The sequence below is a fragment of the Pelophylax lessonae genome (genome assembly GCF_965119305.1).
Source record: "Pelophylax lessonae genome assembly, chromosome: 13".
NCBI classification, from domain to species: Eukaryota; Metazoa; Chordata; class Amphibia; order Anura; family Ranidae; genus Pelophylax; species Pelophylax lessonae.
Window position 1 is genome coordinate 27,315,995 of NC_138780.1, and position 26,439 is coordinate 27,342,433.

General features: G+C 45.4%; 1 protein-coding gene across 2 annotated transcripts in view; it reads left to right on the forward strand.

Moving 5' to 3' along the window:
- Positions 1 to 1,813: 1,813 nt before the first annotated feature.
- The window catches only part of ADAMTSL4 (ADAMTS like 4), a 386,071-nt gene continuing 361,445 nt past the window's right edge, over positions 1,814 to 26,439 (forward strand). For both annotated transcript variants that reach the window (XM_082242909.1, XM_082242910.1), the window contains exon 1: positions 1,814 to 2,222. The gene's annotated coding sequence lies outside the window, so the exon portion shown is untranslated. The remainder of the gene's footprint in view (positions 2,223 to 26,439) is intronic.

Genomic DNA, 26,439 nt, shown 5'->3' on the forward strand with positions numbered 1-26,439 from the left:
TGGGAAGAATGCCCCTTACATTGGAGGTCAGTGGGAAGAATGCCCCTTACATTGGAGGTCAGTGGGGAAAATGCCCCTTATATTAGTGGTCAGTGGGAAAAATGCCCCTTACATTGGTGGTCAGTGGGAAGAATGCCCCTTACATTGGTGGTCAGTGGGAAGAATGCTCCTTACATTGGTGGTCAGTGGGAAGAATGCCACTATCATTGGAGGTCAGTGAGAAGAATGCCCCTTACATTGAAGGTCAGTGGGGAAAATGCCCCTTACATTAGTGGTCAGTGGGAAGAATTCCCCTTATATTGGTGGTCAGTGGGAAGAATGTTCCTTACATTGGTGGTCAGTAGGAAGAATGCCCCTTACATTGGTGGCCAGTGGGAAGAATGCCCCTTATATTGGTGGTCAGTGGGAAGAATGCCCCTTACATTGGTGGTCAGTGGGAAGAATGCCCCTTATATTGGTGGTCAGTGGGAAGAATGTTCCTTACATTGGAGGTCAGTGGGAAGAATGCCCCTTACATTGGTGGTCAGTGGGAAGAATGCCCCTTATATTGGTGGACAGTGGGAAGAATGCTTCTTACATTGGAGGTCAGTGGGAGGAATGCCCCTTACATTGCTGGTCAGTGGGAAGAATGATCATTACATTGGTGGTTAGTGAGAGGAATGCCCCTATCATTGCTGGTCAGTGGGAACAATGATCCTTACATTGGTGGTCAGTAGGAAGAATGCCCCTTACATTAGTGAGCAGTGGGAAGAATGATCATTAAATTTGTGGTCAGTGGGAAGAATGAACCTCGCAATGGTGGTCAGTGGGAAAAATGCCCCTTGCATTGGTGGTCAGTGGGAAAAATGCCCCTTGCATTGGTTGTCAGTGGGAAGAATGCCCCATTTATTGGTGATCAGTGGGAAGAATGTTCCTTACATTGGTAATCAGTGGGAAGAATGTTCCTTACACTGGCAGTCAAGAGAGGAATGCCCCTTATATTGGTGGTGAGTGGGAAGTTTGTCCCTTACATTGGTGGTCACTGAGAAGAATGCTCCTTACATTGGTGGTCAGGGAGAAGAATGCTCCTTATAATGGTGGTCAGTGGGAAGAATGCTCCTTACATTGGTGGTTAGTGGGAGGAATGCTCCTTACATTGGTGGTCAGTGGGAAAAATGATCATTAACTTGGTGGTCAGTGGGAAGAATGCTCCTTACATTGGTGGTCAGGGAGAAGAATGCTCCTTACATTGGTGGTCAGGGAGAAGAATGCTCCTTACATTGGTGGTCAGTGGGAAGAATGCTTCTTACAGAAAGCTAAAAAGATGGTCAGGTTAATACAGTTGGTTCTGTCAAGTGCCATTGACCCCGAAACTTTGCAGGCAACATCAGATAGGAGGTCAGTCAGGTACAGCTCAAGGAACCACTAGAAACCTTTGAAGGAACCCTAAGACTCCACAGGTTGGGAATGGCTGCCCCAACCCTTCTGCACGCTATTCAAATTAAAATAAAAAGTTTAGGCTGGAGTTGATTCTTACATACAGAAATAGGACTTTTTAACGTATCAAAATAGAACACAGGACATTTTTTTTGAGAAACCTCCGAAACCTGGGACCATCCCTCAAAATCATGGACTTCTGCCAACTGTGTAGCATCCAGAAGAAGTGGTAGACAATAGTGATCAATACATTGTGGTGGTGGCTGGTTACAATAGCAATCCTGGAAGGGGGTGTGTGAGTCCGGGGGGGGGGGGGGGAGAGGTCTGGGCTCCCTGTGCTGCTGTCAGAGGGAGGAGGCGAGTGCAGCACACAGCTAGCACAGAAGCCCACCAGGCGGAGAGGGCAGAGGGGGGAAGCTGCTGCATTGGGGCTGGCAGGCTACAGAATTAAGGTTAGCATTCCAGAGCAGAGTGAAACTGATCAGCTTCAGGCAGGAACAGGAGAGGAGGTGCCTGTGGATTGGGGACTGACTGCACACTGGAGGGAGCTGCCAATGTTTAAAGCACTTAGCTAGAGGTGAGAGAGAAAAAAGTTCTCTAGGAACGACAGAGGGACTCTATAGAAACAAAGTTTGGCGTGGATCGCACTTCTCTCCGCTCCATCCGCACTGCCTGGACTAAGCTGGAGCCATGCAGAGTAGGGACACCGTATAGCCAGGATTGCACCTCGCATGCTCTGTTCATTGGAGATTTAAACTGGTTCAAGGATTCAATTCTGCTGGGACTTTGATTTTCATTTATTGAAGGTGAGTTGAAGCGGCAATTTTTGGGCACCACTTTTGAAATTTTGGACACCGCAGGACGGTTTTTCACTTTTAATTGCAAAAAGCGGAATGGAACTAAACAATCCGCCAATCACATTAGATATCAAAACCATCCTGTGCTTAATTATCAAACTTTTTGTCTTTGGTTACTTTGAGTGATTTAATTGTTTTTGCGATTGAAAGTAAAAAAATGTCCGCAAGGGTGGCAATGGTAAATCAGCAAGCCATCCGATTTGGATCTTTTATCGTTATAGTGATAGATGCTCAGTTGGTAATTCTGGGGATTCAGAGATCTGACCCTGGAAAGTGAGAAATGGGTTGGGGAAAAAAATGTAATTAGCAACTTGATCATCTATGTGATTAAAAACGGTTGATATTGGGTAAAAAATTGCCGCAAGGGTGGCATTCGTAAACTGGCATTGGGTGAAAGTTGCTGCAAAGGTGGCATTGGTAAATTGACATTGGCCAGTAAGATATCAGACTGGAGCCTTTATTGTTGTAATGATAGATGGTCAAATTGTCACTCCAGGGATTTAGAGATCTGACCCTGGAAAAGTGATAAAAAAAGTTTCGAAAAAAATGTAATAGACAATTTTATCATTTTTACAAATAAAAGCGGTTGATATTGGTTGAAAAATTGCTACATGGGTGGCATTGGTAAAATGGCATTTGCCAGTAAGCCATCAGATTGGAGCCTTTATCGTTGTAGCGACAGATGCTCCGTTGGTCACTCCAGGGATTTAGAGATCTGACCCTGGAAAGTGATAAAAAAAAGTTTCGAAAAAAATGTAATAGCCAATTTTATAATTTTTACAATTAAAAGCGGTTGATATTGGTTGAAAAATTGCTACATGGGTGGCATTGGTAAAATGGCAGTTGCCAGTAAGCCATCAGATTGGAGCCTTTATGGTTGTAGCAACAGATGCTCCATTGGTCACTCCAGGGATTTGGAGATCTGGCCCTGGAAAGTTTTGTACCTGGAAAGAATTTTTGGCCATTGATGTGCTTCGTAATAAAACTCGTGTTTTGGAATGCCCTCACCCTAGAGATCTGTGTATAGTCATCTTTGCTTTTAAAGTAAGAAAAGGTTGCAAGCAAAATATTTTAATTACCAATTTGATTCGCTTACTGAAGATAAGTTGAGCTCATGGAGGCCATACACGGGACAATTTTTGTGTAATTTTAACCATTTTTAATTGAAAAAGAACCAAACAGATCAAAATAACCTTCAGTGCTTCACTATGGCATTGGTTACTGTGAGCAATTTGATAATTTATGCCATTGAAAGTGGTTTATATTGGGTAAAAATTGCTGAAAAGCTGGTATTGGCAAAAAATCAGATTGGAGGCTTTATCATTGCAGTTACACATGCTCAGTTTGTCATGCCAAGGCTTTGTTTGGAGCCCTGACCCTGGAAAGTTTTGTCCCTGGAAATAATTTTGACCATTGATGTTTTTTGTAAAAAAAAACCCTTGTGTTTTGAAATGCACCTATCCCGGGGAGCTGCGTATAGTCATCTTGATGTTTAAACGAGAACCTTTGGAAAAATTGTTTTATTACCAATTTAATAACTACGATGGGATACCACCATCCCGGAGATCTCTGTATAGTCACCTTGATGTTTAAGGTGAGAAAGTTTGGGAAAATGTTTTATTACCAATTTAATAACTACGATGGGATACCACCATCCCAGAGATCTCTGTATAGTCACCTTGATGTTTAAGGTGAGAAAGTTTGGGGAAAAGTTTTATTACCAATTTAATACCTACGATGGGATACCACCATCCCGGAGATCTGTGTATAGTCACCTTGATGTTTAAGGTGAGAAAGTTTGGGGAAAAATTTTATTACCAATTTAATAACTACGATGGGATACCACCATCCCAGAGATCTGTGTATAGTCATCTTGACGTTCAAGTTGAGAAAAAGTTTGGAAAAGGTTTTATTAATAATTTAATAACTACGATGGGTTTCCACCATCCTGGAGACCTGTGTACAGTCATCTTGACGTTTAAGGTGAAAGTTTGGAAAAAAGGTGTTAACAACTATGATGGGATCGTTTGTGCTTGTGGTATTGGTAGTAGGTTGGGTTCAGCAGCAAAGCCTTACTGGACTTTTTAGCCAAGGTGCCACCTGTACAGATGAAATATGATTGGTTGTTCTGGGTGATGGTGTTGGGTACATTATTAAGATAAATTATGTTGGGTGTATTTAATATAAATGTGTTAAGGGCAATGTGCCAAGAGCCACCATCGATAGATGTCAAGCTTTCATCAGTTAATACCAGTGAGAGTGTTAGCAGGTGATTGCTATGGGTTATTGCGCTTTGCTATATGAATGAAGTTAAATTTCCATTTGTTATAACGATAAATCATCCCTTTAGTGGACATACTGCGTGTGCAGTCAGGTGAGAGCTCCTCTATTTGGCGGGTAAATAAATACTGCTGGTGGGGGCTTCAATGGTGAAACAATGCACTGCAGGAGTTAGGTTACCACCATTGAGTGGCCATGAGTATTAAGTGGATTCCATGCGTGCTCTTTTGTGCTTTCTAGGACAGTCCTACATATGCTGATGAGTTAGTGAAAAGTTAATCGCTGCCTCTGGAAACTGTGATAACAGGATATGACTTTGGTGGTGGTAGTAGTAGTACGTTACGGAGCAGCAGTATCGCCTGTGCAAGGTGGACCTACTCCCTTGATCCTATGAAATATTACTATCACGTACAGGTGCAACTTGTGCGTCTGTATTTTCATGTGTTTTTGATTTTTTTTTATGATGCATTTTTCATTATTTATTTATTTCTGGTACTTTTATATAGCGCTGTCAATTTATGCAGTGCTTTACATATATATTATACATTAACATCAGTCTTTCATGCATTTGCATGCGTTTTTGGCCCCCCTTCACACCTTAGTGATTTGAAGTATCACCAGAAGAGCTTCGGTGGTCGATTTCTATTATATTCAGTGGTGCTCATTCATACCTGAGTGCAGTGTTGCTTGAAACGCGTTGCTCGAAATACCTAAGGCACTTTTTTGGAGCAGTTTCTTGCTTGGTAACTAACTTTTTCATTGGCTATAAATGAGGGATGCAGCAATACCATTTTTTTTTTTATTTGGCGAGTACAGGTATTCTGGGTGATGGTGTTGGCTACATTATTAAAGCGGAGTTCCGGCCACAAATTTTTTTTCCAATAAAAATACCCGCGGGACAGTCAGGGCTAGTACATTCCACAATGGGTCGCATTTACCTTTTAGAAGAAATACTTACCTTGAAAATTTCTTCTCCAGCGCTGCCATCTCGGATGTGGGCAGCTGAAGCCGGCGCGTCCTCTTCTGCGTCCTCTTCCATGTCCTCTTCTCCCAGAATGCGCCTGCACCGGCCCCGCTCGTCACTTCCAGTGCGGGCGCCTCATCCCTCCACAGCTCCTGGGCATGCCCAGAAGCTGTTTAGCAGGGAATGAGGCGCCGCACCGGAAGTGACGAGCGGGGCCGGTGCAGGCGCATTGATTCCTGGGAGCTGAACGTCAATGCAAAGAGGAAGTGACGGCGTGGGCCGCGGCTGCAGAGGGAGGAAGTGGAAGAAAGGTGAGTATATTTTTCTTCAATAACAAGGTAAGTAAACAAAAAAAAAAAATCGTAACTATCCATTTCTTTTCTATCCATATCAAAAAGCAAGCGGATGGCCAAAAAATCCATTATGTCGATTTTGTGGCCGAAACTCCGCTTTAAGATAAGTTATGTTAGGTGTATTTAATATAAACATATAAACGTAAAGGGCAATGTGCCAAGAGCCACCATCGATAGATGTCAAGCTTTCGGTCAAGTACTTTCGGTCAAATACTCGCCGATACTTTGCGGTGCGATTTGTGTCCATACAAAATTAATGCAAAGAATCCCAAGCGATTTGAACAGGAATGCAGTGAGATTCCTTTCCCAATCGCATGCAGTTTCCCCACCGCTCCTGTGTGAACCCAGGCATGTCATAGTGATTTCAGCCTGGGTTCACACAGGATCGATGCGGGAAACTGCATGTGATTGGGACATTGCATTAATTTTGTATAGACCGATATCAAAACGCGAAATATCGGTTTTGATATAGGGAGCATTTTCACAAGTAAAAATAATCGATATCGCTATCTGTGCATCCCTACTAAAAACAAAATTTCAAAAACCAAAGCCTGAAACGTGAAAAAAACACCCATACAAATGCATAAAAAAAAAAGACTGTAGAACGCCCAAAGACACTCAGCTCAAGTGTGAATAGGACCTCGGATGCATTTTTCGTGAGCTCCCATTGGCGTCTATGGGAACAAAAAAAGCTCCTCCATCTTTCCCCAAGTCATACAGAAGCGCATTGCAAGGATGTGAATGACCCCCCTAGACAATAATGCTGTTCCTTTTGTTGTAGATTGTTGAGTAACGGCCGAAGTGCAGCAACTCACACTGGTGTTACTAGAGGGAAGTCCCCATATACACTTGCGTAATATTATGTAATGCACAACAAGAGGATTACCATCATTTTCTATGGGGCCCATGCCCACCTGTGCGTTTCTTTACAAGTGACTTAAAAACAAGTACAGGCGTTTTGTTTTTGGCACAACGCACATTTTTTTGGCACCATAGACTTAAATAGGAGAGTATGAAAAAACGCTATAGTGAGCCTGGCCTGAGAGTTATTAGTTAAAGAAGAACTCCGAGAATGCTGGAACTCTAGATTCAGGAAAGTGAATGTAAATGTGTGTAGACCTCTGTAGACCGTCTTCAGGTTTCTGCCCCAGTACAGTTCTACCCGCTATACCCAACCGCTGGACAAGGATTTCCCCATAGATAGATGTCTGAAAGGGGACTCTGCTGGGCACCTATGGATGTAAGTAGGGACTCTGCCGACACTCCTGGATATAAGGAGGGACTTTGCTGGACAATCCTAAATATAAAAGGGAAACTTTGCTTGGTAAACGTGGATGTAAGTAGGAACTCTACTGGCACTTCTAGATGTAAAGGGGGACCCTACTGGCACGCCTAGATGTAAGTAGGGACTCTGCTGGCACTACTAGATATAAGGAGGGACTCTGCTGGACAATCCTAAATATAAAGGGGAAACTTTGCTTGGTAAACGTGGATGTAAGTAGGAACTCTGCTGGCACTTCTAGATGTAAAGGGGGACCCTACTGGCACTTCTAGATGTAAGTAGGGACTCTGCTGGCACTTTTAGATATAGGGATTGACTCTGCTGGCACTCCTAAATGTAAGGAGGGACTCTGCTGGCACTCCTAGAGATGTAGTTAGGGACTCTGCTGGCACTCCTACATGTAAGAAGGGACTCTGCTGGCACTCCTTTTATATAAGGAGGGACTCTGCTGGCACTCTTAGATATAAGGAGGGACTTTGCTGGCACTCTTAGATATGAGGGACTCTGCTGGTACTCCTAGATATAAAGAGGGACTCTGCTGGGGCTCTTGGATGTAAGGAGGAACTCTGCTGGCACTCCTAGATATAAGGAGGGACTCTGCTGGCACTCTTAGATATAAGAAGGGACTCTGCTGGCACTCTTAGATATAAGGAGGGACTCTGCTGGGACTCTTAGATATAAGGAGGAACTCTGCTGGCATTCCTAGATATAAGTAGTGACTCTGTTGGTATTCCTAGATTGAAGAGTAGACCTTGATTGGTAATGCTGTATATAAGGAGGGACTCCGCTGTGCACTCCTGGATGAAACAAGTTGGCTACCTGTATGATAAAGAATTCTGGACTTTTGAGACCATCTTTACACTTAGCCCTGTTTAAGTCCTGACTGGAAGTGGGCAATGGAAGGTAAGTACCAACTGCAAAAAGGGGGTCAGGTAGGCAGTCTATAACCTCACCCTAATGGGGCACTGGGCTGATCCCCTTTAAGTAAAGTTATAGATAATATTACATGAAGAGCGATTTATTCCCCCACTTGAGCTCATGTAAATACAGGCGGTGTGATTACGTAGGCTGAGATTAGAAGTAAGTTCTTGATGCCTCATCCGATAAGAATTTCAGCTGCAGAGCTTTTGAACTGTAGAAAAGATAAGAATCTCAATCTGACATCCCGGGGAATCCTCAGAATTCCGAGATAGAAGACGAACCCTGAGAATCATCAATCTCATAAACCCAAAGGCTGCACAATAGGACCATCTATATGGGTAGAGAAGTGTGGGGTGTAGCTCATGGCACCCCTATTCCAGATATCATTTCTCATAGGCGGCGTAAAAGAAAGGAGAGATCTGATTGGTTGGTGGTGCAAAAAGGCGCTTTCCTCTCTTTAGATTATAATTTAAATCCTGAGAAATTATTGTATGAGTGCAGCCAGTGGCAGAGAGGCTTCATTGCTGTTATTAAGGCCTCCCAGATGTTTCATGTCAGTGATCGGTGACTGCTGACAGTTTACTGGTGTAGCACCCTCCTAGATAGGTGCAAGGCAGGTAAAGTGTAGTTTGCTTATCAGGGGAGCCTGATTGCTAGTTTTGCCTGTTGCATGTGTCCATGTGTAATTCATCTGGTCTGAGGGAGTGTCCCCACTGTATCCAATAGGGAGGCCTGTTGGACAGTGGAGGAACCCTAGCCAGTAACGCACAGGCTTTTGTAGCTATCCCAGTGGGTTGGCACAAACAGTGGTGCATCCTGGGATAGGCTATAAAAGCCAAGGGCAGATGTGGCAGGGGGTCTTTGGGCGGGAAGCCAAGTCCCAGAAGGAGGGTATGGCTGTATCTCCTTCTGCAGTTGTGAAAGGTGGTCACAGGCAGTCCGCCTGGTGATCTGAAGGTGTTGCTGAACGCAGAGGTCCATTGGATGCTGACAAGTGGAGTTTGGAGGCAACAGTGACTCTGGAAAAACAGTGTCTGTGAGTACAGAGGAACTTACCCAGGGGTCTGCCAGGAAGGGGACCACTCCAGAAGCTAGGGTCAGCGGACGGGTGTCAGCACACGGTTATTGAGAGAAAAGGGGGTGCCAGTTTCAGAACCCTGAAGAGAATACTTACAAGGGTGCATTTAAAGTGTCTTCAGTGAGGCAGCGGCCTTGCCGCATTCTACAATAAGCTGTCCCTCAGACTGTGAATAGCTAATAGTTGGAGTATCCCATTCATCCCTTCTCCTATCCAAGTTCTCAATAAAATCACAAAACCAACATCCCCTGGATTGATTATTGTCTGAGCCAAGAACATTTAACGCTGCTATCTGCTGTCCGTTGCTAAGGGTAACCCAGGGGAATCCAGAAAGTGTAATTCTCAGCAGTCCTCTAGGGGGCAGTGCTACACTGGGAACAGTGCTAACCTTGTGTTCTGCCGAAAACCGCTTGGACATGCGGGATACGGTCACCATCATTCACAAAACAACAGTCAATAAATGAAATTAAGCAGGAAATCGACGACTTTATCCAGAAAAGTCCATTTAAAGTCGTTGTAAACCTCTGAAAAGAAAAATGAACAAAGCACATCCCTCCATAATGTGTACTGGCTTCAATCCAAAGCATCAAGCGTAGTTCTTATCTGATCTCTCCTCGCTCTGCAATCTGCATGAGTCACTTCTGACAGTTTAAAGCAGAGTTCCAGTCATTTTTGTGCTTATTAAAAGTCAGCAGCTACAAAAAATGTAGCTGCTGACTTTAATAAAACACACACTCACCTGTCCTACGATCCAGCGGTGCACTCACCCCAGCCGATTTCACCCTGTGTCCTCCCTCGGTGGCGCCTGCATCTCTACTATCGGCACCCGGCTGTGACAGCTTGCGGGCGCCCACTGTGCATGTGCGAGCGGCGCTGTGCTCTCTGACTGGTCCCGAAGTCTTCTAGGACCTGTCGTGTCACAGAAGACTTCGAGAGGGAGGGGGAAGGAGAACTTCCACATCTGATCGGCTAAGGCGACCGGAATGGAGGTAAGAGCGAATACCTGGGAGCCTGCGAGCGGCGCTGCACTCTGACTGGTCCCGAAGTCTTCTGGGAAATGTCATGTGTCCCAGATGACTTGGAGAGGGAGGGGGGAAAGAGAACTTTCACTTCCGATCGGCTAAGGCAACCGGAATGGAGGTGGGAGCGGATACCTGTGAAAATTGGGTACCCACTCCTTCCCGAAGGAAGGTAGATATAGAGATAGTGTAGAAGTGTCCAAAGGACTAGCTGCCACATCCCTGTTACATAGAACATAGAAAAAGGAAACAACCCCCCAGATGGGACTTTATAGGCAGGCAATGAGTAGCATGAAATATTGATATAGTAAAAACATAGTATTTATTAAACATAAAAATAAAATTACGATACACATCAACTAAAAGCAAACATAGTGGACCATCTGTATGAGTACAGGTACTGTATATCACCGGTTCAATCAAGGTAAACAAACGGGTCTAGGTCCAACCAAATGTCCACACTGACATATCCACATCCATAACCAACATGTTTCGGAACAAAAGGAATTCCTTCTTCAGGGGATAGGTCTGAACACAGTATTGCTACATGCACATTCAGGAATGTATAGGAATTTTAAATCCTGAGTACCTATCTCACCAGGAATACAGCACAGATTAAGGCCTTGAATATAGGGCTGACTGGGTGTGGGCCATATACAGACCGGCATGAAAAAATAAGGGGCCGCCTGGTAAATTCAGCAATTGAAGTCAATGGGTTTGTGCGGCACCTGCATATCGAATGCGGCTCTGGCTGTTGCGGGGCAGTTGGTTATTGTAAAAAATCCCCATTGGGATAGAACAAAATCCCCTTTGCAGATGAAAGAGGGGCATGCAGGACTGTACTGTGTGGTAGGGATTTTAATGGGGACCCCAAGCAAAGAATAACAAAATGCATGCAGTCCCCCCAAAGTCTATAGCAGACCCTTATCTGAGCATGCAGCCTGGCAGGCCAGAAAAGAGAGGAGACGAGAGAATTATATCAGGACACATGCCCTCAACATGAGGGGGGCACCCTGCCAGGGGGAGATTGCAGGCCGCATTTCAGAGGGTGGTTAGCTGTCCCCTCACTTTCCTTCTAAGTGACAATGGTCACCAGTCAAAATAAAGGCATAAATCTCCTATGGGGATAATGGCAGCAGTTAGAGCATGGCTGCATGTTTCAGGGTTTGCCCCTTTCTCAAGCCTGAGGCTTCCTGCAACACACTGTGCATTGCCTGGCAATTCCTCTCTGGCAAACTCTTCAATGTTACACAGCACCTTCCAGATGCCACTCAGTTAAGAAACAGCTGGGTGTGTGGACGCAAGTGGAACCAGCATGGAATGCATCGCTGGACCGGAGACTGGAAATATGTTGACATTGGACGACTTGGGTGTGGAAAAAAGATAATGTCAGCAGTTAGGGCATTGCTTTGTGTTTCAAGGCTTTGCCCCTTTCTCATGCCTGAGGTTTACTGTAACACACTGTGCATTGCCTGGCAATGCTTTCTTGGCAAACTCTGCGATGTTACACAGCACCTTCCAGATGCCACTCTGTTAAAATTAGCTGGGTGTGTGGATGCCAGTGGAACCAGCGTGAATGCACCGCAGGGCCGGAAACTGGAAGTTCAGTGACGTTGGAATTCTTGGGTGTGGAAAGGGGATGACATCAGCCGTTAGGGCATGGCTACTCGTTTCAGGGCTTTGCCCCTTTCTCAAGCCTGGTGCTTCCTGCAACATACTGTGCATTGCCTGACAATGCTTTCCTTGCAAACTCTGCGATGTTACACAGGACCTTCCAGGTGCCACTCTGTTAAGAAATAAAAACTTGACAGAGGATCTAACCCTTTCCCAATCTTTCGGAAACGGAAAAAAAAAAAAAAAACATTTTGCCTAGACATATAGCATTTAGTTGCATTTATTATGGGTAGTTTTATAATCTTCAGGCTAAAAGATTAGATATTCTGCTGGAGCTGTACTGGGATGACTTGTTTCTTGATCCTATTCTGGGAAAAGTTCCTCTCCCTGTCTGATAGATGGGGCAGCTTACAATAAGCAAGACTGAAAATACCTGCCCTGCAAATTTACTTTTCTAAGCAATGGGTGTTCCCAGAACACCGAATTACCAGCTGGAGGGGTGAATTAAAAAAAATTGTGGATGAAATGCAGAAGCCCTGGGCAGGTAGACTGTGTACTCTGCATACATCTCAGCACGCACAGTAAGTGACCAAAATAATAGGGAGAATTCCAGGTTTTAACATGTTGTTTCAATCAATTCAGAACTGGCAAAACTACAACTTTTAAAGTCCATGTGAAAAAAATGTAATTTACCAACAAGCCACTTTTTTGTTATCTTTAGCCTTGAATTTAGATTCTTTCATCCAGCTGTATAAAATGTTAAAAATACAATAAATACCTTACAGCGGGGGTCTTCAAATAAAGGGGCGATTTATCGTTCTTTAGATTTTAGGGGGGCTGTACTCTGGCCGATGGGAGCAGAAGATGTCCTAGCATCAGTGGGAGTAAACAATGCCCATCTTTGTTATTTGGGGGAGGAACAGTGCTCCATTGTTGGTGTCATTGGAAGAAATATTACCCCATTATTGGTTTCAGTGGGAAGAATACTACCCTATCATTGGTGTCGGTGGGAGGAATAGTACCCCATTATTGGTGTCAATAGAAGGAATATTACCCCATCTCTGGTAACAATAGAAGGAATGTTAACCCATCATTGGTGTCACTGGGAATAGTGCTCCATCATTGCTGTCAGTGGGAGGAGTAGTTTTCCACATTCAGCTTCGGGTGTGGCTGCAGGAAGGTTCTCTGGCTGTGTGTCTGGAGCTGCTCCAGGTGATTTCTGTGAGAGGGGAGTTCGGTAAAATCTCTCCCAGCCCTGCTGGCCCCTATCTGGGGAGGCCATGCAGGCCAGCAGGGCCTCTCCTGCTGGAAGCTCTGAACCATCCCCTGGGCTGATGGATGACATACCTGCTCCTGGACAAGCCATGGCTGGGGATCTCTCTGCCCCTGGTGAGGATGAGGATGCCGAGTCCATTCGGGAGCGAGTGGTGGCCGGGATCAAGGTCCTGAATAGGGAGAGAGACCAGCTCTACAAACTGAGAGCAGAGTTGAAACGCCTGCGAAAGCAACGTGAAGGTTTGCACAGCCGCAACCGTGGATCTATGGATCCGGAAATCCAGTTGGCAAAGGTCCGGGTTCAACACCAGGAAACCATTGTGGCCATGATGGAAGGTAAAGAGGGGCCCTTTAAAGAAAAGTTCTGCAATGACCGCAGATTTGCAAGGATGGCAAAGATGGAGGTGGAGGAGGGGACCCCAAGTTCTGACCCCCTGCCCCCCCCAAGGTGAGGTGAGCAGCCCGTTGCCTTCTCAGGGCTCAGGAGGCATGCTTAAAGTGATCCAGGCAGTGGAGTCTCCAGTACGGGGAGATCAGCTGGTGTTTGGTGAGGAGAACTTTCCTGATAATGTGCCTGATAAGGTAAAGCCAAGCAAGTCAAAAGTGACTGATAAAACTATTTTTGTGCCATTTAACACCTTGGTTAATGCGGATGTTTTGCCCAATGACACCCAGGCTGGTAATATTATATCCAGCAATATTTCAGCTGCTGATGTTTCCTTGCAGGAAAAACTGTGTTTAAAAAATGACATTGCAGCAAAGGAACTACAAGAGCCTGAACAACCCATTAACCCCCCTTTTGCTGAGCCCAAGGCTGTTTGTCCAGTCACAGCTGTTGTTCAGGACTCTATACTGCAGTATCAGGCCACCTGTGGTACTACAGCAGAAACTGTGATAGTGAATACTGATTGTTGTGACATTTCTTCCAACACAGCTGTTCTGAATAATCATACTAATGTTTGTGTAATGGGAAATCCTGCTGGCTCAGTACAAGCAATTAATAATAAGGATAATAATAATAATGTACCAGCTAAAGTTACATCGGTGTGGGGTCTTGGCCCTGATAAGCCTTCTTTTGCTCAGGTGGTACGCTCTGCGCCTGGTAATGTTATTAAGCCAGGGCTGCAGCCAATGAGGAACCCTGCTTCCAGGCAGAGATTTACACCACAAACTGCCACTTTGAGCACCCCTGGTTCCGGTCTTGGGTCTCTGGCTTCTGCTGGGGGTCCAAGACGTAATGTTGTTATACTTAAATGGGAAGGTGGTGCAGTCTCTCCAGCACGGCGTGTGGTGGTGGATATGATTTTGGAGATGGGCTTTGGGGCGAATGACCTTTATGCCCTAATACACGTAGCTGGGAGCCGGGAGTACACAATCAGCTTCACCAGGCCAGAGGGTCTTGACCTGTTCTGGGAACGATATGAGGCTCGGTGCAGGTCAAGACCCGAATGGGAAGATCTGGCACCAGTTGCTGTTTCGCAGAGATCAACGGTTAAAAAAATAACCATCATCCTCAATAATGAGAGTGTTCCTGCTCGGGACCTAGAGGTCTGGTTAAGAAACTATGGTGAGGTTTTGACAAGGCTAGAAAAAATCCTTGATGAACGTGACATCTGGACTGGGGGTTGGTCAGTAACGGTCAGGTTGGCCAGGGATGGGAATGTTGTCCGTCACCTGCCCTCCTCGGCTTTCATAGGGAGGGATAGGATGACTATTTTTTATCCTGGTCAGCCAAAGCTATGTCACCGCTGTGGAGAAAAGGGGCATTTTAGCTCCTCCTGTTCAGCCGTAATATGTTCAGTATGTCGGGGACAGGGTCATGTGGCCAGGGACTGTACCCAGGCGATAAGGTGCAACCTGTGCCTGCGCCTTGGCCACCCCTACAGCCGATGTCCGGAGGCCTGGCACAATATGGAGAAGGAGGTAGTAGATGAACTGTTGAGGCTGGACAGGATGGAGGATGAGGCCCCTGGTGTATCATCCTCCTCTGTGGTGACGGACCCCCCTGGTCCTGTTCAGGATACCTCCCCAGTTTCTGTGGCCAACCCTCCTGTGTCTGTAGGTATTCCTTCTGTGGCTGTCTCTGTGTCCCCCCAGCCTACTGTACCCGCTCCTCTTGTGTCAGAACCTTCTAAGTCCGTGCCCCCCGAGTCAGTCTTGCCCCATGAGTCTTCCCCTCCTAGGTCTGACTTAAGGGAAGGTCCCCCCCCACCAAGAGTGGTAGAAGGTACCAAAAAGGGTGCTGCGGCTTCCTCTGTAAAGAAGTCTTCTGTGAAGACTTCAAAAAAGAAGAAAACAAGAGATAACATCTCTGAATCTGACCTGCAGTACCTGGAGGAGAGAAGGAAGGTTGTGAGGCGGAAGAGACAGGCAGTGAGGACGGAACAGGGACAGGAAGCCCCAGTGTCTGTCCCCGACCGTTCTAGGGCTTCTGCATGGGATATATCCTCATCTGGAGCTTCTTCTGAGCAAAATTCTGATTCAGAAATGGAATTGGAGGAGGCCTCAAGAAAGAGAGAGGCTTCTGGTGATGAGCAGCAGAGGGGAGCTAAGAAGCAATCCACCCAATAACCCAAATGGCGGTTCCCCCTCCGTTAAAAGTGGTGACAATAAATGTCGCCAGCATTAAGTCGGTAAGAGCTCGTTCTATGGCCTTCTTTTTGTTCAGCCAATTAGATGCTGAAATTTTATTTTTGCAGGAGACTAGGCTCACCTCCTTGGCAGATATTCATATGGCCAAGAGAGAGTGGAGGTATGGTCCATCTTACTGGTCTCTTGCGGCCGAGCCTTACGGCGGGGTGGCGGTGTTGTTTAAAACCGGCATGGTAACTGTCCGGCGCGTTATTGAGGTGGAGATTGGGAGATGTATGGTCTTAGACGTTCTTGTGGGAGGGCAGGACCTGCGCCTAATTAATGTTTATGGGCCGCACACAAAGTGGGACAGGAAATGCCTTTTTACAAGGATCAAGCCATTTCTTTTTACATCCCGGCAAGTGGTTTTTGGAGGTGACTTTAATACTGTGACTAGGCCCAAGGACAGGAAGGACTTCAATGACAGGCTGGGATATAATAGCGTTTTTTTAAATAGTATGGTTAGGGATGCTGGTCTTGTGGATGTGCACATTAAGCACCTTCCGGATGACACAGGGTTCACCTTTCATCGAGGTAATAGTCAGAGTAGGATAGATAGGTTTTTTTTGAAGGAGGCCTCTGCTTTCTCACCCCCAGTGGTGCAGGCAGTGGAGTTCTCTGATCACTGTATGCTATCTGTGGTCTTGAATGCTTCAGACTTCCCTCAGAGGGGCAAAGGCATCTGGAGATTAAATTCGACTCTCCTTGAGGAAGAACACGTTAGACAATCCTTTGAGGAATTCTTTCAGGCACAGGTGACCATCCTGGACTTTTGTAGCAGCAAGGCTGAGTGGTGGGAGCTGACCAAAAAGAGGATTGCTGGATTCTTCAGGGGCCTAGCCAATAAAAAACAGTTTAATAGATACATGACCTACCAACGTTTGCGGAGGAAGCTGGATATTCTTGTCTCGAGAGGAGGAGATCCTGGGGCAATCTCTGAAGTGAAAATCCTCCTCAGGAAGTGTCAATATGACCGGCATACCTCTTTGGTTCTGGAGCGGGACTATGGGAAATACCACTCGCCTGACCCTTACCAGAACTGCAAACAGGGTGTAGCTGTTAAGATGGTCATTGGCCTTAAGGATAGTACAGGTTCCTTGACAAAGTCCAGGTCAGGGATCCTGGAGGTCGTGAGGTCTTTTTATGCTGAACTTCTTGGGAGGAAAGAGCTTGACCGAGACAAGATGGAAAGCTTTTTGGACTCTACTCCAGGTCTAAATGGTGGAGATGTCCCTTTGATGAATTTGACAGAAGAGATCACAGTTGAAGAGGTGACGAGGGCAATTGAACAGCTTGCCATCAAAAAGTCACCTGGACCGGATGGTCTGACGGCTGAGTTTTACAAAGCCTTTAAGTCTATTCTGGCCCCACATTTGGTAGAAGTTTTTAACAGTTGTCTTGCTGAGGGGGTGCTTCCCCCTTCCATGAGACTCTCAGCTGTGATTCTTCTTTCAAAAGGTAAAGATCCTTCGATGATTGAGAATTGGCGCCCCATCAGCCTTCTCAATGTCGATAGAAAGGTGCTGGCGAAGATACTTTTCTGGCGCCTATCGGCAGTAGCAGAGTCTTTGCTTTCTCGCCATCAGCACTGTTCGATCCAGGGTAGGAGCACCTTCACAGCGGTTTTAGCTGTCCGGGAGGCCTTGGAGCAGTGCAGGGCTGCAGGCTGGGGAAAGTATTTACTGGCATTGGATCAGGCAAAGGCTTTCGATCGTGTCAACCATGAGTGCCTGTGGTTGCTCTTTAGTAAGTACGGTCTGCCGGGTGGTTTTGTCGATTGGTTAAAAGTCTTGTATAAGGGGGCAGAAAGCTTCCCTCTTGTTAATGGTTGGGTTGGACAGTCCTTTGAGGTTGGTTCTGGGGTGCGCCAGGGTTGCCCCCTGAGTCCCCTGCTCTATGTGTTTGCAATCGACCCCTTCATCAGGAGGATAGAGAGCAGCATGTTGTGTGGGGTACCAGTGGGAATCCCGGGTGAGCCGCCTTTGAGGGTTGTTGCCTATGCGGATGATGTGTCAGTGATTGTCACTGGGACAGATGAAGCGGAGGAGGTGGTCTCTCTGACATCACGATACTCTGAAGCATCAGGCTCCAAGATCAATCAGGACAAGAGTGAAGTTTTTTGGATGGGAAAGGAAGGTGAGGGGTTTGATCTCCCGGACACCTTTCCAGTGCCCCAGGAAAAAATTAAGATATTAGGCATTGAATTTGGACCTGGCGATTATGGCCTCAAAAACTGGGAAGGCAGGCTGGAAGTTGCCAATACTAAGGTGGTCAGCTGGAAGAGATGGAAGTTATCTCTGAGGGAAAGGGTTGATCTGATTAAGACTTACCTGATACCGATCTTCTTGTATGTCAGCCCTGTCTGCATCTTGCCAGTGTCTCTCTATGCTAGGATCTATAGTGTGTTCTTCCAGATGCTGTGGGGGAACAGACTGAACCCCATCAAGAGGAATGTCACCTATCTATCCAGGAGGGAGGGTGGCTTAGGTATGGTCAACCCCGTTCTTTTCTTTTCACTGCTATTTATCAAGTTTAACATTGGTAGTATGCTTGCAGTGGAACCTCCTGGATGGGCAGGCATGTTTAGATCTTGGTTTAGGCCTTTTCTGCGACTTTGGGAAGAAGGTGGCCAAGTGAAGAATCTCAGGGGTCATCGTGGTCAGCTCCCAGCCTATGTCGCTCCGTGTCTGAAGTTACTGCGGCAGTGGCGACTGTCGGCTGAAGATCTCAGATCCGCTCCGAGGAAAGTCCTTATGAGCCGAGTCTTGAGCGAAGTCTTTCATGACCCACTGGCCTTAAGGGATTGCCCAGGCCCAATTTTGAGGGAAGGGTTAAGACTGATTAATTTGGCTAGAGTCCCCCTTAAATTCAGGGATCTGGCCTGGTTGTGCTTCCACGGGAGGCTCTATGTTCGGGGCAATTTGAAATTCCGCAGTGGGATGGATCGTGGTTGTCCTCGGGAGGAATGTACAGGTGAGGAGGAGACTATGGACCATTTTCTGCTTCGTTGCCCTTTTAACATAGAGGTATACAAACAGGTGGGGCGGGCCCTCGGTGTTCCTTTCCTCTCCAGGCTGGGTTATGCTGAGTGGGTGTACGGAGCATTCAATACTGGTGGGGGCTTTTGTTTGGATACACTTTTTTTAGTTAGTTTAGTAGTCCGTTATTACACATGGAACGCACGGTGTCAGGTCACCCTTCGGCGTAAAATCCTTCCTGTTCAGGTAGTGGTGTGTGACATTCTGCATGAGGTGGGGAAGATTCGGGCGCTTGAGAGAGACAAGTGGGGTCAGAGGGCTTGGCTGAAGGCGTGGAGGGGTTTCAAGCCTCCCTGACTGCCAGGAGTCTCTTTCCCGGGTGTGGCTTTCTGTCTCTTATCACCCTAGATTTTTTCTTAATGCTCAGTTTTTGATAAATGGCTGCATACATAGGTGATGGGTTGTGCCTCTTAGGCCCTCTCTGCTGCTTTATGTAAATAGTTTTCTAAAAATGTTGGAAGTGGATTATGTATATATTGTATATATTCTGCACATGGATGTGTATTCCTTTGTTTTCTTTTGGAATATTGTACTATAGTTATGTTTTTTACTTTTGTATAAAATATGTTGCTTGATTCTTTTCAATAAAAGATCAATAGTTCACCATTGTTGGTGTCATTGGTAGGAATACTGACCCATTATTGGTGTCAGTGGGAAGACTAGTACCCCATCACTAGTGTCGGTGGGAGGAATAGTACTCCATCATTGGTGTCAATAGAAGGAAAAGTACCCCATTATTGGTGTCAGCAGAAGGAATAGTACCCCATCACTGGTGTCAGTGGAAAGAATAGTACCCCATCATTGATGTCGGCAGAAGGAATACTACCCCCATCATTGGTGTCAGTTGAAAGAATAGTGCCCCATCGTTGGTGTCAGTGGAAGGAATAGTGCCCCATAATTGGTGTCATGAACCTGGGAACGTGGAAGTGTTTCTCCTTGAAATCTGTTACACAGTGGGGGGGGTCTTCTGCCCTGTCTTAAGGCTCCAGATGGCTACATTGTTCTGTGTCTGGCTATTGTGTACATTGATTGCCCCCTGGGACTTCTGTCTCATTACACATAACAGTCCTTCTAATCAAGCTATCGGACCAATCCCTGCTGACTCATTTTCAAGTCCTCATTTGCATGGCTAAGGAGGACCTGAAGGAGGACTACGTGTACTTTACAATTGACCAATAGGAAAACGGTTGTTGGGGGCGGGATGTTCCAAATTCTGTATAAAAGTGTGTTGTGTACTTCCAATAAATGTCTTCCTGTTTGAACTTACATACTACCTGCCTGGTGTTTGTTCTAATGGATTACGAACGGCACATAGCTGTAGTTCAGATCCCGGAGCCTTGTATGAGCGAACCATCAGACGTTGCGATCTGCAAGCTGACTCATTGGTAGCAGAGGAGTGTCGGGAGAGCGGAAGCGAGCGAGCAAGGGTCTCGTTACAATTGGTATTAGTGGAAGGAATAGTTCCCCATATCAGTGGGAATAACAGAGCCTTGTATCAGTGGTAGGAACAGTGCCCCAAGGGCTGGATAAAGGCAAGTAAAGGACCCCATCTGGCCCATTGGCCATAGTTTAGAGACAACTGCTTTACCCTAATATCTAATGAATATCTAATGAAGAAAACATACTGACATGTCCACAGAATCAGAAGAGTAGTCATGGGTACTCGACTATGCAGGAATTCATTTTTGACGCCTATCTTCTTAAGTCAGTGAAATAAGTGAGATTACTCTACTGGGAGGTGTATCCTATGACTGGAGACTTGTAGGTGAGCTTATGCTGACTCCTTACCTTCCCTGAGGGGTCAGTCATTGGTATGTCAACTCTTCGGCTACTGCAGTTATTTATTTCCTTCTGCCTCAGGTATAAAAATGTACAAATTCTCTGATGTCTCCTGTATAGACTCTGCATTCCTCTCTGGTAACAGGGCCCTCGTAGGGTTGAGCCCTCCTCATATATACTCTGTATAGGGAGGAGGAACAGGTGTGTCTGTTGAGATTCAGTTACTATGCTTTACTATGTTATATCCCGTCCACACACACATCAATTAAAAGCCCCCATTACTATTTGAGCATGAATGTTTTCAGGTGATTTTGAAACTTTTCTTTTTCCTTGTGAACATTGATTTTTATGTGTTTTCCAGGTTAGGCTATTTTTGTTTTGGCCAATGGAAAGCACTATCATCTGTAACATCATATGTTGTCATCGTTCTTGTTAGCACTCCCTGGTTTTTCTCCTTAATTCTCCATTTTGCTCACAAGGCTCACAAAGTTGCCAGAAGTTTTCTGTGTGGTGTTGGGGTATCTTGTACTATTAGAGCCCTTGAGCCATACCATTTTCTTTCCAGGCCCTCTGCCACTGGCCATGGTTCTTCTTATGGGCATCAATTGGGTTAAAGCAGTTCTTGTGGTCCCTCACTAGGCAGATGAAGTTCTCCACATGCATCATGTACACTCCGCAATTCTCAATTTTGCTCACAAGTCTGAGGTTGCCAGAAGGGTTCTGTGTGGTGTTGGGGTATCTTGTGCTGTCGGAATTCTTGAGCCATTTCCACTATACCATTTTCTTCCCAGGCCCTCTGCTACTGGCCATAGTTCTTGTATTGGGTATCAATGGGGTTGTAGAGGTTCTTGTGGGCCCTCACTAGGCAGATGAAGCACATCTCCACATCCAGCATGTACACTCCTCAATTCTCAATTTTGCTCACAAGTCTGAGGTTGCCAGAAGGGTTCTGTGTGGTGTTGGGGTATCTTGTGCTGTCAGAACTCTTGAGCCATTTCCACTATACCATTTTCTTCCCAGGCCCTCTGCCACTGGCCATAGTTCTTGTACTGGGTATCAATGCGGTTGTAGAGTTTCTAGGGGACCCTCACCTGGTGGATGAAGTTCCCCACATCAAACATGTACACTCCTCAATTCTCTATTTTGCTCACAAGTCTGAGGTTGCCAGAAGGGTTCTGTGTGGTGTTGGGGTATCTTGTGCTGACGAAATTCTTGAGCCATTTCCACTATACCATTTTCTTCCCAGGCCCTCTGTCACTGGCTATAGTTCTTGTACTGGGTATCAATGCGGTTGTAGAGGTTCTAGGGGACCCTCACCTGGTGGATGAAGTTCTCCACATTCAGCATGGACACTCCTCAATTCTCAATTTTGCTCACAAGTCTAAGCTTGCTAGAAGGAGGAGACGGGTTGGTAGGCACAACACCATGCTAAAAGACTTGTGTTAAAAATTTTCGGGTACTCCTACTAAAGTTTTGGGGTAAAAACATGTCATTTTTCCCAAAAAGATGCTCCTATACCTGCATGTGCACTAATCAGCAGCACAAAAGCTCCAGTGGAAACAGGCATCATTAAATATAACAGGAATTATGTTGACTGCTGGCGTGCTTTAAGAATCATGCGACAAATGGGGGTTAAGGCATTTTCAACCATATTTCAACCAGCCTGCAGTCCTAAAAAACATCAAAATGCATCTTTGCAACCTACCTCCAACAGCTTCTGTTTAAGCCTTATGCCTCGTACACACGCGACGATTATCGGCCAACCGATCGTCCGACTTTTGTCCAGAGTGGTGTTTTGTTGGTTGGAATGTGCCTAGACTGCACACGAATTTTCTCAGCCAACAAAAATCTAATTCAGAAGTGATGTCATGTGCTGGTTTACTTTCCGTGTGTTTTTTCTTCTCTGAGCATGCCCAGTCTTGCTCATCAGATTTTTGTCTGCGGAAATCTGTACTGACTGACGGAAATTCGGCCGTTGTGTTGACGGCCAACAAAAATTTTATAGCCTGCACACCAGATTTTTTTCGGCCGAAAAGTCGGAGTCGGTTGTCGGAAGCATAATACTAACAAGCCGAAAATTGGCCGATCGGACGTTGGCCAAAAATTCACGGCCAATTATCGACGCGTGTGTACAGGGCTTTATATATAATAATAACAACACCTGCAAATTGTTGGTGGTATGTTGTCTTGATTTGTTTGGTCTTTTTTTGCAATTGAAAACTGTTCAAAAGTGGTTGAAGCTACCCAAAAAAAAATTTAATTTGTGTGGCTTTTAGAGTGCAGGACGCAGTGTGCACAACTCCCAACTTTCTCTGATGAGAAATAGGGACACCTGTAGCACAAAGTAGTTAGGCAAAGAATATGCTCCTTTTACAACCCCAGTTTTGTGGACCATGAAGTCTGAAAGCAATATAGTGCTACTCCTATAGGAGCCACAGAATTACTGTACAGGTCTTTCCAAACTTCTGCTCCTCAGCCAGGCACACAACAGGCTCATTCACTCTTTCTTCAAAGACCAGTCTAGGGGATGTTTTTTTTGTGTTTTTATTATTTTTGGAGAACTTGGATAGGGTTAGGGGAAGTGGTGGAATACTCCGAATATAAGAACTATGAGCAACATGAGGACTTGATATTACTTTCTGAGCAAGCTATAATGAAGTCCGGGCTTGTAACAAAAGTAGACTTTGGCTTAAGTAGTAGTAATTAGAACCACAAGAGCAAAGTCCCTTTAAATTGGAGATTATCTAGATATATAGTATCTCACAAAAGTGAGTACACCTCTCACATTTTTGTAAATATTTTATTCTATCTTTTCATGTGACAACACTGAAGAAATGACACTTTGCTACAATGTAAAGTAGTGAGTGTACAGCTTGTATAACAGTGTAAATTTGATGTCCCCTCAAAATAACTCAACACACAGCCATTAATGTCTAAACCGCTGGCAACAAAAGTGAGTACACCCCTAAGAGAAAATGTCCAAAATGGGCCCAAAGTGTCAATATTTTGTGTGGCCACCATTATTTTCCAGCACTGCCTTAACCCTCTTGGGCATGGAGTTCACCAGAGCTTCACAGTTTGCCACTCGCTGAAGCTGTTAGAAGGGGTTTAAAAATCAGTTCAAATTGTATTGTTTTTTTCTTTACAATAAAAAGTGCAGGCAACTTTCCCCTCTCCATAGTCGCAAACATCAACCTAGTTGAAGATTTGTGTTTATTAACCCTCCAACATACTGTGGTGCCTAAAGGTTATAAGTAGGGCTTGGCTATGTTTTTGAGTCGAACGTAAGTTCGACTCAAACATCAGCTGTTCGTGTGTTTGCTGAACACATGAACAAATGGGGTGCTCGGCGGGAAGTTCGCCCGCCGATGAGCGCCCCATAGTGCACTGTGCTGTTGCAGTGCATTGATTGCTGATGATTGGCCAAAGCATGCATCGGACCTGTATGCTTTGGCCAATCACAGCACAATGTCCTGTCAGAGCCATGATTGGCTAAAGGCAGGGTGCCTTTAGCCAATCATGGCTCAGAGGCTAAGTCCACGCACCACACTATATAAGGCTGCTGCTTACACAGCAGCAGTGTATAGTGCGTGACAATGGAGATTAGGGAGGTAGTTAGTGGATAGTGTGTTCAGTCAGCTTAGTGCAGTCAGTGTAGTGTACAGGCATACTCCACTTTAAAACATGTATAGATATGTTGTAGTCCTGGGTCCCCCCCTCAGTGCTCCCCAAGTTTTTAGTGTCCCTGTCACTTATAGTTCGTGAGCAGTGCCATTCCAAGCTGACCAAGATTTCTCATAGCTGCCAATGTTAAAGACCATGACCAGTGCCATGCCAAGCTGCCCAATATGTCCCATAGATGCCAATTTTAGACGGGGTGTAGTGCCATGTCAAGCTGACCAATCACGTCAGAAGGGTGCGGCCACCCATTGCCTATATAAGAGCTGTCAAAGCTGAAGATTGGGCATACAGTGGGTATGTTCTTAGGAGGCGTAAGTATTTTTTGTGATTTTTTTTTTTTTTTTTCCCCGGGTCTGGCAGGCTTCGTGATTGATGGTGGATTTACATCGAGGGACACTATTTTTTTTCTTTTTAATAAAGGTCAAAAACTTGTTCTGTGGTTTTTACTTTTTTACACTTTTTTTTACGATGTACCCGATACCTATTCACATGGGGGGGGGTGGTATCCGATAAGCCCCCCATCCTCAGACCCCCGACAACCACAGCCCAGGGTTGTCAGGAAGAGGACCTTGTCCCCCTGCCCCAAAGCACCCACCCCCCATGTTGAGGGTATGTGGCCTGATATGGTTCAGGAGGGGAGGGGGCACTCGCTTGTCTTCCCCCCTTTCCTGGCCTGCTAGACTACATGCTCTGATTAAGGGTCTGGTATGGATTGGGGGGGGGGACCCTTCGTAATTTTTTTCATGTTTTTTTATCTGTATTGCTGGGAGCCGCAAGCACGTTTGAATGACATTTTTTCCTTTGAAAATGTCAGTATTGCTGCAGCAGGCTCCATACGTCTTACAGATGCGCCTCTTTACAGGCACATTAAGGGAACCCCACCCCAAGGCATGATATTTAAAGGAATTTTTCATTTTTATTGTTTCACTTTAAGCATCATTAAAATCACTGCTCCTTTAGAAACAATTGTTTTAAAGAATGTTTTTTGCATTGATACTTGTCCCCCAGGGCAGTACCCAGGTCCCCATACACTTTATATGGCAATAACTTGCATATAAACCTTTAAAATTAGGACTTTGGATTTTTCATGTTCGTATGTTCACTAGAACTTTTTCCCTGTTCGAGATGTTCTGGTGCGAACTGAACAGGGGGGGTGTTTGGCCCATCCTTAGTTATAAGATTATATTCACCTATGACATTACTTCTAGTTCAGAGATCCTCAAACTACGGCCCTCCACCTGTCGAGGAACTACACATCCCATGAGGCATTGTAAAACTCTGACATTCACAGACATGACCAGGCATGATGGGAATTGTAGTTCCTGAACAGCTGGAGGGCAATAGTTTGAAGACCCTTGTTCTAGGTCGATGAGCATCTTTAGAGTGTAGTCTTGACTTGACCTCTTTAACACCATAATTCATGTTTTCTTTAGCCTATGGCACCTATCCAGTCCCGTTTGCATTGTTGATATTAACAGAGCGTGTGAACTATTTGTAAATTAGCAGCATTAATAGTGATAAATCCAGGCTGACTTGTAAGATGATGCCCTCTTAAGTTCGCCCATCCCAGTGGTGATTCCCCAGCTATCCCTGGCTCTGGCAGATGACAGCCGTGCGTGATGTGTGTTTTCACACCATGCAGGATGAGGCTGGTGAGGTGATGATATTGACTTGCCAAATAGCAGAGTTGATGACTGGCAGCCTGTGTCAGAGAACAAACAGAGGCTGATCCGAGACGAATGTTACTCAGATCTTTTCTTGCAAGGACCTGTGCTGTGTGCCTTAGTGTTTCGCGCAATTCTGGGTTATTCGGTCACACTCTGAGGGTGTTAGGAGGTTCTCTTTGTATGCATGGTGGCCTGATGTCTAGCAATGGTGTAACTACAACCATAGTAAGATCGCATGAGTGCTATGGGGTCTGGAATTGCAGATGGCCCTAAAATTTCAGGATCACTATCCACGCTGCAATGTTATTTGAGAACTAATTAGTGTGAAGCACTTTTTGACCATATTGTGTTGAAGGATAACATGGTTTAAATTGGACCTCCAGCCAAACCTTTTTATATTCAGTTCTGGACAGAATTTCAAGGGTTAGAAACCTTTGTTTGTTCTTACTGACATCTGTGTCCCTATCGGTTTTATTGACAGGATGTCAACTGCTAAATTGATCTTCTCTTGTGCTATATTCACACACTCGCTTCTAACATCTGAACAGCCTGATAGAATGTAACTAGCTTTGGCTGCAAATCAG